The 16,331-nt window shown below is 42.3% G+C and overlaps 1 protein-coding gene across 3 annotated transcripts in view; it reads right to left on the bottom strand.

Annotated features, from left to right (window-relative positions):
• Positions 1–641: 641 nt before the first annotated feature.
• The window catches only part of LOC140706537 (uncharacterized), a 52,402-nt gene continuing 36,712 nt past the window's right edge, over positions 642–16,331 (bottom strand). The window contains exon 4 of one of the 3 annotated variants that reach the window (XR_013541152.1): positions 642–3,131. The gene's annotated coding sequence lies outside the window, so the exon portion shown is untranslated. Of the gene's footprint in view, positions 3,132–6,107; positions 6,464–16,331 lie in introns of those variants that run through there. The other 2 variants (XR_013541153.1, XR_013541154.1) reach the window with 2 other exon arrangements.

The raw sequence follows: 16,331 nt of genomic DNA on the forward strand, positions 1-16,331 counted from the left end.
GCTACCACCGCTGCCGCCCCCCCTCCGGGATCTCCTGGAACTGTGCTGGGGTTTTTGGTCCCCTTTTTGCTAAACACTCTGGGGGTGGAGCCAAGCTGAACCTTGTTTTTTTGCGTTGGAATCAATGGGATGGTAGTTAGCCACACCCCCGGGTCTGGATAGGATGTCCTTTGTAGAAGGGGTGGGTGATAGATCTTCACTGAGTGACATGCCCACCCACACACAATTTTCCACCCCCTTACCATTCCTGGACACCCCAGGAATATCACTGGGAGAGACGATGGCTCAAACCAATTGCCAAGAGGGGCAGTTTGCATTCAAAGCAAAGGGCACGGCCGTGCTTCTGTTTTGGAGAGGAAATGAGAAAACAAAAACCACCCCCACATTTGGGGTGAGCTGCTGCCTGCAGCGAGTTTTGGGGGCAGACTGTTTCTGCGGTCCCATCAGCAGTTGCCCGCTTCTTCTCATTAGAAGCTCACAAATTTTTGAGCTCCTGATGCATCCCTAATTAAATGTACTGAAAGAAATGTGCTCTGTTCTTGCTATTTTAATTTGCTCCCACAGTTTTCAGGAAAGTAATCATTGAACTAGAACCATGGAAAAACAAAATCAATTTAAAGCACATTGAAATAACAGGCCAAAAGATTGCATGGATCTTCATTTTTAAAAAAGGAGTCACCATAGTATACAGTGAGGAATAAAATTGCATTAAAAATAAATAAAGCATAACAAATGACACCGTTGCCAACTGACTGCCCGAAGGGCACTGATGAAATAATATAATAAGAGGTATTGTGTGGTAGATGAAATATAAGAGAACTATGCATAAAGTTTTTCCACAATTAAATAAATGATAATTTGGGAAATATTATTAATATGAGAAATAATACCAAAAATAACAAAAGCTTAAAGATGCCAGAGTAGGACAATCTGGAAGAGCACTATTATAGTCTATTAGAACACCAATGGAGCAAGGTAAAGGTAAAGGTAAAGGTTCCCCTTGACATTGAGTCCAGTCATGTCCGACTCTAGGGGCGGTGCTCTTCCCCGTCTCCAAGCCGTAGAGCCAGCGTTTGTCCAAAGACCGTTTCCGTGGTCACGTGGCCAGCGCGACTAAACATGGAATGCCGTTTACCCTCCCACCGTGGTGGTACCTATTTATCAACTCATATTTTGCATGCTTTGGAATTGCTAGGTTGGCAGGAGCTGAGACTAGTGATGGGAGCTCCCTCCGTCATGTGGATTTGATCTCATGACGGCTGGTATTCTGACCTTTGCAGCACAGAGGCTTCTGCAGTTTAACCTGCAGACCCACCACATCCCTATAACGGAGCAAGATATTTGTCCCTATAATGGAGCAAGATAACACTTCTGGCTCTGTTATCTGCCTTACTCCTCGAAAAAAATGCCTTCCTTGCCTCCCAAACCATTGTCATTGGTGTTTCCGGCCTCATATTCTGTTTGATGAAGAAATCCATGTCCTCTTTTACTTGCTTAATAAATTCCTCATTTTTTAAGATGTGAAGTGTTAAGCTTCCAAATAAATTCTTTTGATTTGCCACCGAATTGTAATGAAATTCGATTGTGGTCTGCAAATATATTAGGTAAAATGTCTATTTGCTCCAGTTCTTTCATTAAGCTTGTTGAGATCCAATATGTATCAATTCTTGACCATGATTTATGTCTGTTAGAATAAAAAGTATAATCTCTTGTCTTTGGGTTATATATCCTCCAAGCATCTATAATATTTATTTCTTCCATGAGTTGTAAAAACTTTCTTGAGATTGTTACTCTCTCTTTTTTGTTAATTTGTCTGTTTTTGTGTCCAGTTCTTTGTCAAAAATCGCATTAAAATCCCCTACCACACAGTGATAATTATAGTCTTTATTTGTAGCCATTGTTGCCCACTCTGCTGAAGACCTCCAACAACTCATGAATCGTTTCAGCAAGGCCTGCCAAGACTTTGGACTAACAATCAGCCTGAAGAAAACACAAGTCATGGGCCAGGGTGTGGACTCACTTCCATCTATTACCATCTCCACACAAGAATTGGAGGTTGTTCATGACTTTGTGTACCTTGGCTCAACCATCTCTGACACCCTCTCTCTAGATGTCGAGCTGGATAAACGCATTGGCAAAGCAGCTACCATGTTCTCTAGACTCACAAAGAGAGTATGGCTCAAAAAGAAGCTGACAACACATACCAAGATCCAGGTCTATAGAGCCTGTGTCCTGAGCACACTCCTGTACTGCAGTGAGTCCTGGACACTTTGTGCCCGGCAGGAGAGGAAGCTGAACACATTCCATGCGCGTTGCCTCCGACGGATTTTTGGTATCACCTGGCAGGACAGAGTTCCAAATAGAGTAGTCCTAGAACAAGCTGGAATTTTCAGCATGCATACATTATTGAAAGAGCAATGTCTACGCTGGCTTGGGCACGTCGTGAGAATGGCTGATGGTCGGATTCCAAAGAATCTCCTGTATGGAGAATTAGTGCAGGGAAATCGCCCCAGAGGGAGACCACAGCTGCGATACAAGGATATCTGCAAGCGGGATCTGAAGGCCTTAGGAATAGACCTCAACAGATGGGAAACTCTGACATCTGAGCGTTCAGCCTGGAGGCAGGTGTTACATCACGGCCTCTCCCAATTTGAAGAGACCCTTGTCCAGCAGGCCAAGGCAAAGAGGAAGTCACAAAAGCAGCAAAACCAGGGAGCTGGACATGGGACAGAATGGATTTGTCTTCAGTGTGGAAGAAATTGCAACTCTTGAATTGGCCTCCTCAGCCACACCAGATGCTGCTCCAAGTCCTCCATACAGAGCATGTTACCATAGTCTTTCGAGACTGAAGGATGCCTACTAATTGCAATTGTTTTTTTAAAAAATTCTTCAGTTGCATTTGGTGCATAAATATTAACAATTAGTATTTTCTTTGATTCTCTTTGGATTTCCACCATTAATATCCTTGCATTGTCTGAGGCAAAATTAGTTTTGGTTCCAGTTCATTCTTTATGTACATAGCCACACCTTTCTTCTTCTAAATTATGTCCGAAGCTAGAAACAATTTTCCTAGTCTTGAACATTCCAGCAATTTCTGATCTGCTCTTTTCATATTGCTTTATGGCTTCTGGCTGGGGAAAAGAATAAACAAAAAGCTGGTTTGGTGGGCTTTGGAGAAAACAGAACAACTTTTTTTATGTCTGTAGTGGAAAGCATCTTTCTAAAAGCAGAGACCACGACTTTTGCCTAATATACAAGCCCATCAGAATTCACAGTGGAAGATTCCTTCAAGAATTATATACAGGAGTTTCAAATAAACATTAATCAAATTAAGGAGCATATGAAGGCCCAGATCCCTGAAATAAAGGCTATGATTTCAGGATTTAATCTAAAGGGGGACAATGTGAAGATGGAAGCCCAGTCCATTGGAGCAGCGGAAGCAGCAGTAGAGAGAGACTTTAGATTTAAGATCAAAGGAGGCTAAAATTCCAAAAAAAGGGAGGGTAAAATAATGAGTTTGTATGGAAGGGAGGGTCAGGTGGATGAGTTGGGGATTTATACTAATGAGATTACTCAAAAATTATACTTGTTAGATAGAAGAGAATTTAAAGGAGGAAAGTGTGAAGGCAATGAGGTTGGAATTGGGTACAAAATTCTGGTTAAAGTTTAGACATATATGATTGGCTTCAAAGGCAAAATGATAATTATAGTGGGATAAAATCAGTAAATTGGAGAGAAAATGGTTTAAGAGATTCAATTGATAGCACTTTAAAACAGGTAAAAAAAGGTGTGATAGATTAATTCAGGTTATAACACTGTAAGCAATTTGGGATTTCCAGTTTACAGTGGTGCCTCGCTTAACGGTTGCTTCGTTTAATGATGAATCCACATTATGACGAGGTTTTTGCAATCGCAAAAGTGATCGCAAAACGATGGTTTAAATGGGGGAATTTCGCTGCACGATGATCGGTCCCCTGTTTCGGGAACCGATTTTTGCTTCCCAATGATCAAAACAGCTGATCATTGGGTTTTCAAAATGGCCACCGGGTGCTCAAAATGGCTCCCCGCTGTGTTTAGGAGCCATTTTTCGCTGCAAGGCACCTGAAAATGGCCACCCCTATGGAGGATCTTCGTTGGACTGTGAGTTTTTAGCCAATTGGAACGCATTAACCGTGTTTTATTGAGTTTTAATGGCTTTATTTTCGCTTTATGTTTTTGTTCTAAAGCAATTTTGCTGGAACGAATTAATGTCATTCAGCGAGGCACCACTGTATATGTGGAGCTGATAAGTATAATTAAAAAATGAGAAATCTCCTTCCTGAATATAAAAACAGAAATTATTGATTGAAAGATACACACAAATATATAAATCAATTTGTCAGCAATTCTGGTCTCTCTTTGGTTTAAGTGATTGATAAGTACATATAACTATTAAATTAGAAATGTCCATGTTGAATATAATATTAGATATTATTGATTGTAAGATAGGCATGTAGAGATAGTAAGTATATATGAATTATAATATGTTTATGTAGTCAAGGCTATATATTAAGATAGACTGTTTAGAACTTTGGACTTTCATCTATATATGTAAGAGATAAGTATATATAACTTTTAAACTAGAATTGTTTCATATTAAAAACAATAGGAGAAATTGTTGAGTGAAAGATAAATATATGTGTATTACAATATACTATGTGATTAAGATTATATTTTTAGATAATATATTACGTTAATCATTTTAAATTAGGAAGACTTTTATTGAATTTAATATCAGAAGCACTGATTTGAAATATATATGCATATATATACATATATATACAGAGTGGAGAATATAATATGGTTTAAAGATGTTGGTAGGGCAATATGGCTTATGTAGTCAGAACTATATATTGGATATGACTGTATGAAAATCACCTCCGCGCATATATGTTTTGTATGTCTCATATGTTTGTCTGTGTTAATAATAATAATAATAATAATAATAATAATAATAATAATAATAATAATAATAATAATAATAATAATAATAATAATAATAATAATAATAATAATAATAATAGGTTTAGAACCTGATGTTGTACAGCTGGATAAAATGACGTATTTTGGGATTGGTCCCAAAAATGTATAAAAGGTATTTGTCCAGGTGGACTCGATGGCCAGGGGCGCCTTCCTTCAGCTGCGGAAATTATACCAGCTACGGCCCTACCTGGATGAGTGGAGTCTCACGACAGTTACACATGCACTGGCAACATGTCGCATAAATTACTGCATTGAGTTCTACGTGGGGCTGGCTTTGAAGATGGTCTGATGACTGCAACTGGTCCAGAATCGAGCTGCGCGGCTGGTGAGTGGTGCAGCCGCCAGGGAACATATCAAGCCGATTCTGTATAAGTTACATTGGCTACCAGTTGCTGCCTGGGCCCAATTCAAAGTGCTTGTTTTGACATATAAAGCTCTAAACAGCTTGGGCCCTGGATACCTGAAGGACCGCCTCCTTCCATATAGCCTACCTGGCAGTTAAGATCTAGCCAGGGGGCCCTTTTGAAAGAGCCGTTCCCCTAAGGAGGTAAGAGGGGTGGCCTTTTCGGGAACTACCCCCAGACTATGGAATGCCCACCCGACTGAAATTCATATGGTGCCGACGTTGATGACATTTCCGTGCCAGGTCAAAACCTTCCTGTTCCAGAAGGCTTTTAATTGGAATAATATTAGCTGTGGGTCCAATGGCAATGTTTATATGTATTTTAATTGTATTTTAATTGTTACGAATTTCTACTGTATTTTAAATGTTGTAAGCCGCCCAGAGACCTTTGGGTAGTGTGGGTGGCATATAAATTAAATAAATAAATAAAGGGGACATCTTATCTGCTGTAGGTCAGATCACTTATTTCTATGCTACGTGTTGTATCATGTCATGTTATGCTCCCAAATGAATGTCTATGCTCTCTGTATACAGTGGTGCCTCGCAAGACGAATTTAATTTGTTCCGTGGTTAATGTTGTTTTGTGAAAAATTCATCTTGCAAAACGCGCTTTCCCATAGGAATGCATTGAAATCTAATTAATGTGTTCCTATGGGCAAAAAAAAGTCAGAACAAAGTCAAATTTGGTTTACAAAGGGTTTATTAAGTGCTCTTTAAAGTCACACATATTGTACAGATGATTTAAAAAAATTCAATAAATCTTTTTTTAAACATCATAGAAAAACATTTAAAAATCAGCAAATACGAGGCAGGAACAAAAAACGGAAAACATTCGTCTTGTGAAACATGGCCATAGGAACATTCGTCTTGCGAGTCATCAGCCCCATTGCCAAAACCATTTGTCTTCCAAGGTTTTTTGTCTTGCGAGGCATTTGTCGTGCGAGGCACCACTGTATGTGTAAATAGACGGAGTTGAATTTTACTCTCTCTGTGTTATAGTGCCTTTGCAAGCTACTATCACCGAACTCTGCTTATGTCCTGAGAATACATGAACACAAATGTTCAACAGGGTTATGCACCCAGAGGAGATTTCTGAGGAGAGGAAGTACATTAAAAGCCAAAGCTGAAGTTGGAATGGAGCTGGAGTTTGACGGTGCTAGAGTGACTGGATGTACTTCAAAGGGAGTGGAGCAGACGGAAACCCTGTTCCAGAAGGCAGCAAGCCAGTGCTTTACCGATGTTGCATTTAAATGACACTAATGATATGTAAGACAGTCTTACAGGTGTGAGGAAAAAGCTATTGGTACAGATCTTCAAATACAGTCAACCCTCGACTTACAAACGGCCCTAGTTACAAACATTTCGACTTACAAACCAGTCTGATAGAAAATTATTGACTCAACTTACAAACTTAGATTCGAGTTACAAACTGAAAAAAAACGTGTGGGAGGTGGGGAAAGCACGAAATTTGAACTTTCAGTTAACCGTTGGCCAGCGAAGAGGGTTCCCGTCTGCTTCCTCTCCCTTCCTAGTGTTTTGAGAGTGGATTTGAAGTCAATCTTTAGACAGCCTGGTATTGCGTGGTATTGCCTGGTACAGTGCTATATGGACTGTATTTTTATTTTTTTGGTTTTTTAAAATTTTTGATTTGGGGGTTTTTAAAAGGTGTTGCCTCCCTCCTTTGCTGCCCCCTTTCCCCCAAAAAGGTGCTTGTATTGGCATGTCTTGATTGAAAAGGTGTTTTTCAAGGTGATCTGTTGTCTGAAAGGTGCTTGGTTTTTCTCAGAAAGTGCTTGTCTTGGCTGAAAAGGTGCTTTCCAAGGTGTTCTGTTGAAAAGGTGTCTGTTCCCTCCCTCTTTTCTTTCCTTTTTTAAAACCTAAGTCATCTTAGGTTAAAAGGAAAAAAATAAAAAAATTCTGCTCCTAGTGGTAGGAACGGATTAACCGGTCTTGCATTAGTTCCTATGGGAACTAATGATTCGAGTTACAAACCACCCCTCGACTTAAGAACCAAAAACAGCCAGAACAGATTAACAGGTTTTCAATGCATTCCTATGGGAAATGCTGATTTGACTTAAGCCGCTCAGAGTGGTATAGATTTATCAGATGGGCGGGATATAAATCAAATAAATAAATAAAATAAATAAAATAATTAAGAACTTTTCGACTTGCAAACTTCCTTTCGGAACAGATTAAGTTCGTGTGAAGGTGTAGAAATTAAGAGTGAGCCGTCCGCAGAAGCAAAAGCGAAAAACAATGATGGAGAAAGGGAACAACTGGCTGGCAGGGAAAGTGAAGATGAAAAGCGTTAACAGAGAGGGGGAGGGGAAGTTGGAGGTATGCTTGGCTGAGGGAGAGTGGGAGGAGTCAGAGGTGACAGTTGGGAAGGAATATAAGGACGAGGAGGGCTGGTGTGGTTTTGTTCTGTGGTAGAGGAATATGTGAGGAAGGGAGGAACGATGGAGGGCATTTGAAAAGGTCCGAACCCAAGGACTGATCTGAGACTTTCCAAATTTAAAAGTGGGTGGCCTGTTGCCCGATCCTTCCCCTCCAAAAGAAGCTCCTCAACATATCACTGTAAAAGAATGGAACATGATTGTGGCGCTGAGGGAGGTCGATCTGCTGCGGGAGCGGGAGCAGTTGACAGCTTCATTTGACGAGGGCCCTGACAAGAGGGGGTGGGTTAGGCACAAATGTTGTGGGACAATCTGTGCGGTGAGGAGCCTCCCACCCCCTCGACCGGAGTCCAAGGGACCTTATGGGGGCCCACGCCGTTAACCCCCTGGGACTTTAATCAAAGTTTGGACATTGTTGGTGAAGGCTTGTTGCCGAGTTTAAAACCGTTAGAAACATTCAAGAATGTGCAGGAGGATGTAAGTGAGAATAAAGTTGACAGTGTTAAAGTTATTAAGACTCAGATATTTTTAATTTCCTGCCGAAATGGAGGGGCCGCCTGAGGGGAAAGACGAACTTCCTCACAGTGGTGTCCAATGTGGGGCGGCCCCAGCGGCGGGAAATGAAGAGATGAAAGAGCTACGTCAGACGATTCAACGTCAAGCCAAGTTAATAGAGAATTTGGCAGAACAACAAATGTTATTGACGCGGCAATTGTTGCAATTAAATGTAGGAGAGGAGAGAAATAAAACTGAGCAAAAAGAGATAAAGAATCCATGGGTGGCAGGACCTTCTCCAATACGTATGCAAAAGATGAGCACCACAGATGACCCCGAAGCCTATTTGCATACCTTTGAACGAGTAGCTACTGCAGCCGGGTGGCCAAAAGAGCAACGGACAATGATACTGATACCGTGTTTGACTGGGGTGTTACAGGAGGTAGTAGACATGCTATCTACAAAAGAGGCAACCCAATACAAAATAGTTAAAGGCGCTATCTTGCAAACGTTAAATTTAACTGAAGAAGCATATAGGAAAAACTTCCGAGAGTTGAAATTCAAGCCAGGGATGCATCCGCGCCCAATAAGTCAACATATGAAAGCTAACGTAATCAGATGGTTAAAACCGGAAGAAAAGACAAAAGACGAAATAGTGGAAATGTTTGTGATGGAGCATTTAATTTCAACATTATCTGCTAATATGCAGAGCTGGGTGCAAAGGAATAGACCTAAACGACTTGAGGAGGTGGTTCGCTTGATTGAGGATTATTGCGCGGAGGAGGAGGGAACCAAAGAGCATGCTGGGATAGCCTCGGAGAGGGCACGCCCACAGGACAAGATGGCGACTGGAAGCAGCAGCACACCGCGTGGTCCGATGACCTTCTCGGCAATAGGCAGAGGGAAACCGCAGCCGTTTGAGCCGATGCGTCCGAAACCGGTTTGCCCAATTACCTACGACCATCGCCTATTTGAGCCCGGCACAGGATTGAAAGAGGGCAAAGATGGAAAACCTGTATGTTTTGACTGTGGCCGGCCCGGCCACATGAAAAGGCAATGTCCCAGACTGGACTGCTCATGGGTAGGACAGAATAATGAGCTGGTTAAAATAAGGGGATCGGAACGGGAAGGTTGGGAAGTAATGGCTACAGTGAATGGACATGTAAAGAGAGCGTTAATAGATACAGGATGTAGCAAAACATTGGTGTGCCATTTGGAGGGAACTGATACCGGATGATTTAATCGTAAAATGTATACATCGGGACTCAAAGAAATATGCTACCGCATGGGTAGACGTACGAATTGGGGACATTTGTTGACGAATGAGAGTGGGAATTGTACCAGGTCTTTCTCGAGAAATGTTGTTGGGACGTGATTGGGAAGGGCCAAGTGAACTATTAAAGAACAAAGAAGAGTTGGTAGGAGACTGCGAATCCAGCAAAATCGAAACTGATTTCTTCAAAGAGGCCTCTAGAGAGAACATGAGGTTATGGCAGCAAGACGATCAAATGCTGCAAAAGGTATTAAGAGAGGCCCGACCCGTGGGGTCCATTACACCAGGAGAGGATGGGTTTGAATTGGAAGAGGGATTGTTGTATCGAGTGGATCGTGAAGGAGAGAGACAACTGGTGGTGCCAATGAAATGGAGGAGAGATGTGTTGAGGGTGGCTCACGATGTACCCACCGCAGGCCATTTGGCCGTGGAAAAGATGATAGCATGAGTATCTAAATGGTTTTGGTGGCCGGGAATTCATAGGGAGATGCAACAGTTTTGTAAGACATGTAAAGAATGCCAGATGACACAGAACAAGCCCAGGCCGGGAGCCCCTTTGATACCAATGCCTTTGGTATATCATCCCTTTGATAGAGTGGGCATTGACATAGTAGGGCCATTAACAAAGTCAGCTGGTGGGCATACCCACATTTTAGTGCTGATTGACTACGCCACACGATATCCTGAAGCGATACCGCTAAGATCAACAACGGCTAAAGTAATTGCAAGGGAATTAATGCAGGTGTTCACCAGATTCGTTCGTTTAGTCGTTTAGTCGTGTCCGACTCTTCGTGACCCCATGGACCAGAGCACGCCAGGCCCTCCTATCTTCTACTGCCTCCCGGAGTTGTGTCAAATTCATGTTGGTTGCTTCGCAGACACTGTCCAGCCATCTCATCCTCGGTCATCCCCTTCTCCTCTTGCCATCACACTTTCCCAACATCAGGGTCTTTTCCAGGGACTCTTTTCTTCTCATTAGATGGCCAAAGTACTGGAGCCTCAGCTTCAGGATCTGTCCTTCCAGTGAGCACTCAGGGTTGGTTTCCTTTAGAATTGATAGGTTTGTTTTCCTTGCAGTCCAGGGGATTCTCAAGAGTCTCCTCCAGCACCACAATTCAAAGGCATCAATTCTTCGGTGGTCTGCTTTCTTTATGGTCCAGCTCTCACTTCCATACATCAATACAGGAAAAACCACAGCTTTGAATATTCTGACTTTTGTTGGCAAGGTGATGTCTCTGCTTTTCAAGATGCTGTGAAGATTTGTCATCACTTTCCTCCCAAGAAGCAGGCGCCTTTTAATTTCGTGGCTGCTGTCTCCATCTGCAGTGATCATGGAGCCCAGGAAAATAAAATCTGTCACTGCCTCCATATCTTCCCCTTCTACTTCCCAGGAGGTGATGGGACCAGTGGCCATGATCTTAGTTTTTTTGATGTTGAGTTTCAGACCGTTTTTTGCACTCTCCTCTTTCACTCTCATTACAAGGTTCTTTAATTCCTCCTCACTTTCTGCCATCAGAGTGGTGTCATCTGCATATCGGAGGTTGTTGATATTTCTTCCGGCAATCTTAATTCCGGCTTGGGATTCCTCCAGTCCAGCCTTCCGCATGATGTATTCTGCGTATAAGTTGAATAAGCTGGGGGACAATATACAGCCTTGTCGTACTCCTTTCCCAATTTTGAACCAATCAGTTGTTCCATATCCAGTTCTAACTGTTGCTTCCTGTCCCACATATAGGCTTCTCAATAGATGGATAAGGTGGTCAGGCACTCCCATTTCTTTAAGAACTTGCCATAGTTTGTTGTGGTCCACACAGTCAAAGGCTTTTGCATAGTCAATGAACCAGAAGTAGATGTTTTTCTGGAACTCTCTGGCTTTCTCCATAATCCAGCGCAAGTTAGCAATTTGGTCTCGAGTTCCTCTGCCTCTTCGGAATCCAGCTTGTACTTCTGGGAGTTCTCGGTCCACATACTGCTGAAGCCTACCTTGGAGGATTTTGAGCATAACCTTGCTAGCGTGTGACATGAGTGCAATTGTACGGTAGTTGGAGCATTCTTTGGCACTGCCCTTCTTTGGGATTGGTATGTAGACTGATCTTTTCCAGTCCTCTGGCCACTGTTGGGTTTTCCAAACTTGCTGGCATATTGAATGTAGCACCTTAACAGCATCATCTTTCAAGATTTTAAATAGTTCAACTGGAATGCCATCACCTCCACTGACCTTGTTGTTAGCCAGGCTTTCTAAGGCCCACTTGACTTCACTCTCCAGGATGTCTGGCTCTAGGTCAGCAACTACATTGTCTGGGTTGTCCAGGATATCCACATCTTTCTGATATAATTCCTCTGTGTATTCTTGCCACCTCTTCTTGATGTCTTCTGCTTCTGTGAGGTCCCTACCATTTTTGTTCTTTATCATGTCCATCTTTGCGCGAAATGTTCCTCTAATATCTCCAAATTTCTTGAACAGATCTCTGGTTTTTCCTTTTCTGTTATTTTCCTCTATTTCTTTGCATTGTTCATTTAAGAAGGCCCTCTTGTCTCTCCTTGCTATTCTTTGGAAGTCTGCATTCAACTTTCTGTAACTTTCCCTATTTCCCTTGCATTTTGCTTCCCTTCTCCTCTCTGCTATTTCTAAGGCCTCGTTGGACAGCCATTTTGCTTTCTTGCATTTCCTTTTCTTTGGGATGGCTTTTGTTGCTGCCTCCTCGACCAGATTAGGATTCACCAGATTAGGATTCCCAAAAGAGATATTAACAGATCAAGGAAGCAACTTTATGAGCCTCAATTGAAAGAGATGTGGAGGCTTTTGGATGTAGAACCAGTACATACCTCAGTGTACCATCCGCAAACAAACGGATTAGTAGAGCGATTTAATAAAACTTTAAAGGGGATGTTACGGAAATTGGTAGTGGAGAAACCTCGGCGGTGGCACTTATTGGTGGCACCGCTTATGTTTGTAGTTAGGGAAGTACCACAAGCATCCACTGGGTTTTCCCCTTTTGAGATGATGTATGGGTGGAACCCTCGAGGAATTTTGGATTTAATTAGAGAAAAATGGGAGAGCGGGACAGATAACTCTCAACCAACAGTACAACATGTTCTGGAAATGAGAGAACATTTAAAGAAGGTGGCGGAGATAGCTAAGGGGCAAAAAAGGAGATATGATTCAAAAATATCACCAAGAACCTTCAAGACAGGCCAAAAGGTCTTATTACTGCTACCAGAAGAGAATGCTAAATTATTTGCACGGTGGCAAGGCCATATGAAGTAATTAGACAAATGGGGAAAGTAGATTATTGTAACGGGCAAACATAACATCACCTGTCCGTCATAGCTGGGCAGTGAGTCATCAGCCAATGGTGTGACGGAGGGTGGAACTTAAGGGGAGGACCTAGTATAAAAAGGGGGGTGACACGTGTGTGAGCAGGGATTGGAGATGAGAGATTTGAGGTGAGAGTTTAAAATGATTAGTTAGATTGAGTGAGTGAGCCTGTCAGTGAGAAATAGTCTGTGTGAGCCAGTGATTTAAGAACAGTGATTGTCTAATTGAATCTTTACCAGTGATTTACTATTTTTATTTTCTGTAATCAATAAACCAGTTTTTGTTTTGAAAAGATACACTTGTCCTCTTATGATTTTTTAAGGATAAGCTGGTGGCAGCAGAGTTTAAAGTGAAGTAGCAACCACTCTTTGAGGTTTGAGGGTGGCTGTTACAATAAATTGGTGTCCAGTGTGTGGGATGCGTGGGATCCAGTGAAGCCTTGTGTGGAAAGGTGCCCAGAGCAGGGGTCTTTAGTCAGGATATCTGAGCTAAAGCGTGGGTAACTTCATAGGACTTTTCTCACGAGGGGAGAAAGTCTAGTAGGAGGGCGCAGAAGCTTCAGATTGGGGCAAAGACAGGGAGGCTTTGTGGTGACCATTTCTGTGAAGAGTTGCCCAAAGCAAAAGCTGTGGCAGATTGGCTGGCTTGTCCTGGGTTTAGGGAAAACTCTGAGAGGACAAAGCAGAGCCAAGGGCAGTGAGGCTGAGGGAACTCAAAAGCAGCTGAACCTGGGACAAGGGGGAAGCTGTGTGTGTGGTTTGAGATTTGGTGCCTGAGACAGAAAAGAAAATTCTGTTTTGGCAGGAGGCCTAGCTGGAGCAGAAGCCTGGTAACAGTAGCTACCTTGCCAGTGCTGGTGGAGCAGCAACTTTATAGCAGACTCTCTGACAGGAAAAAAGTGTACGTTTTAAAATCAAGGCTTGTAAGTGGGAACATAAGCCTGAGAAAAGGAAAATGCCCTTGACCAGGGGAAAGAAAGCTGAACAGAGGCCATATGAAATGGCAGCTCAGATAGTGAGAATGGGGACGTTGAGGAAGGATTTACCTCAGCTCAGGAGGGAGAGTCCTCAAAGGAAGACCCAGTAGAATTTAAAAAAATGGAGATTGGAGCTAGAGATGAAAGCCAAAGCCCAGGCTGAAGAAAGGGCCTTTCAGTTAGAAAAAGAAAAAATGGCTTTACAAATGGAGATGCAGGCCAAGGCTGAGGAGAGAGAAAGGGAGAAAAGACTGAGGGAGAGGGAAATGGAGATTGCTCTAGAGAAAGAAAAAATGGAGAGGGAAGAAAGACTAGAGAAAGAACATATGTCTTTTGAACTCAGGAGGCTAGAATTGTTAAATCAAAACAATAATAATAATAGGGATTCCAACTCTGAGGGGGGTCAGTTATCTAAAGCAGACCTAAAGAAATTCCCAACTTTTAGAAAAGGGGATGATCCAGAATCATTCCTTGTGTTGTTTGAAAGAGCGTGTGAAGATTTCCAAGTGATTGGGTCTGAAAAGATGATTATATTGAGATCCCAAATTAGTGGAGGCCTCGCTGAAATATATGTGGAAATGCCAATTGAATTAATCAAAGATTACCCTGAATTCAAAAAGTTAGTGTTTGCCAGGTATGGCATAAACGCAGAACATCTGAGGCAAAAATTCAGATCAGTAACTAAGAAACCTGATGAATCCTACTCACAATTGGGGGCAAACTTGTCCAGATGTTTGGAAAAATGGCTGTCGCAAGAGGGGGTTCAGACAATTCAGGATCTGAAGGATATTATGGGATTAGAACAGTTTTATTCCCTCTTACATGGTGAACTAAAATATTTGGTTAAGGACAAGCGACCCAAGAATTTGAAAGAAGCAGGAGAGGTTGCTGATTTCATTTCCCAGATACGAAAAACCAGCTTTTCTGGGGGGCAAAGTGTGAGGAAAACTTGGGAGGACTCTAATAAATCTCCTTGAGGGCAGTTTAAAGACCAGCAGAGGGTTGGCGGCCATTTTGTGGGAAAAGCCTCAGAACAGAGCCAAGCCAGAGGGCAAAATTTGGAGGGCAAAGTAGTAAAAGGGACTGGAAATGAACAATGGGATGCTCGGATTTGCTTCAAATGTAATGAAAAAGGTCACATTGCGTCCCAGTGTGGTAAAGGCAGAGAAAATAAAGAATTTTTACCACAGAAAGTAAATTTAAGCAAGTCTAAAGCTGTTTTCTGTGTCCAGCAGGGACAAGTTGATACAATAGGTGAGCAGTCAGTAGCCATGGCAATGCCAGCAGAGCTATCTTCTCCAGACGATGAGAGTGAATCTAGTATTCCTTTGGCTGAGATCAGGCACTGCTTTTTGATTAGAACGGATCACAAATTATTTGAAACGGCTGGGGACAATATTGGTATTTTAAATAACAACTACATGGCGCTGAAAGATTCTTGCTCACAGGTGACCCTTATGTCATCCAGACATTGTACCACACAAATACATATTACCAGAAGAACACATGGCAGTGAAAGGAATAGGACAAGAAACTATTATCTTGCCTGTGGCTGAAGTGCCAATTCGTTATCGGGGATGGCAGGGAAATTGGCATGTAGGAATTTCCTCACAGTTGCCATCGGCTGTTTTGGTACAGACCTCATTGAGCATGTTAAGAGAGTTCTGGTTATAACACGTTCACAACATGAGCAGAGACAGCTGAGGAGAAGAGTGACAGTGAGGGGGTAGAAATGACTGACAATAGAAACACAGCTGAGATATTCACACTTGATATGCCACAACACAATACTTTTTCCCAAGAACAGCAAGCAGATCCCACTTTAAAAAGCTGCTTTGAAAAAGTGTCTGGAATACAGTTAACCCCTGAAACACCTGAAAGATTCCACATTAAGCAGGGACTACTGTACAGAGAAACACTGGTAAACCCCTCAAAAGGGGGAGAAGATATTCAAAGGCAGTTGGTGGTGCCTGTAAAATACTGCCAGATGATATTAGAAAGGGGACATTCTGACATATTTGCTGCACATCTAGGGATCAATAAAACCAAACAAAGGATAACGCAAAACTTCTATTGGCCAGAGATAGGAAAGCAGAATAAAAGTTTCTGCCAGATTTGCGATATTTGCCAGAGACAGGGTAATAACCGGGACAAAACAAAGGCAAAGTTGTGTCCATTACCCGTAATCTCTATCCCATTTTGATGTAGTGGCGTGGATATTATAGGGCTGTTGCCTAGAGTCACAGAAAGGGGAAACAGGTTTATCCTTACTATTGTGGACCATGCCACACAATACCCAGAGGATATTCCTCTTAGTAATATTGAGACTCATACAGTGGCTGATGCCCTGCTGAGTTATGTGAGTCAAATGGGTTTTGCTTCAGAGATAGTGATTGAGCTAGGAATATCTTTCACCTCAAAACTCATGCAGAGGCTATGGCAAATAT

The sequence above is a fragment of the Pogona vitticeps genome, chromosome 1 (assembly GCF_051106095.1).
Source record: "Pogona vitticeps strain Pit_001003342236 chromosome 1, PviZW2.1, whole genome shotgun sequence".
Lineage (NCBI taxonomy): Eukaryota > Metazoa > Chordata > Lepidosauria > Squamata > Agamidae > Pogona > Pogona vitticeps.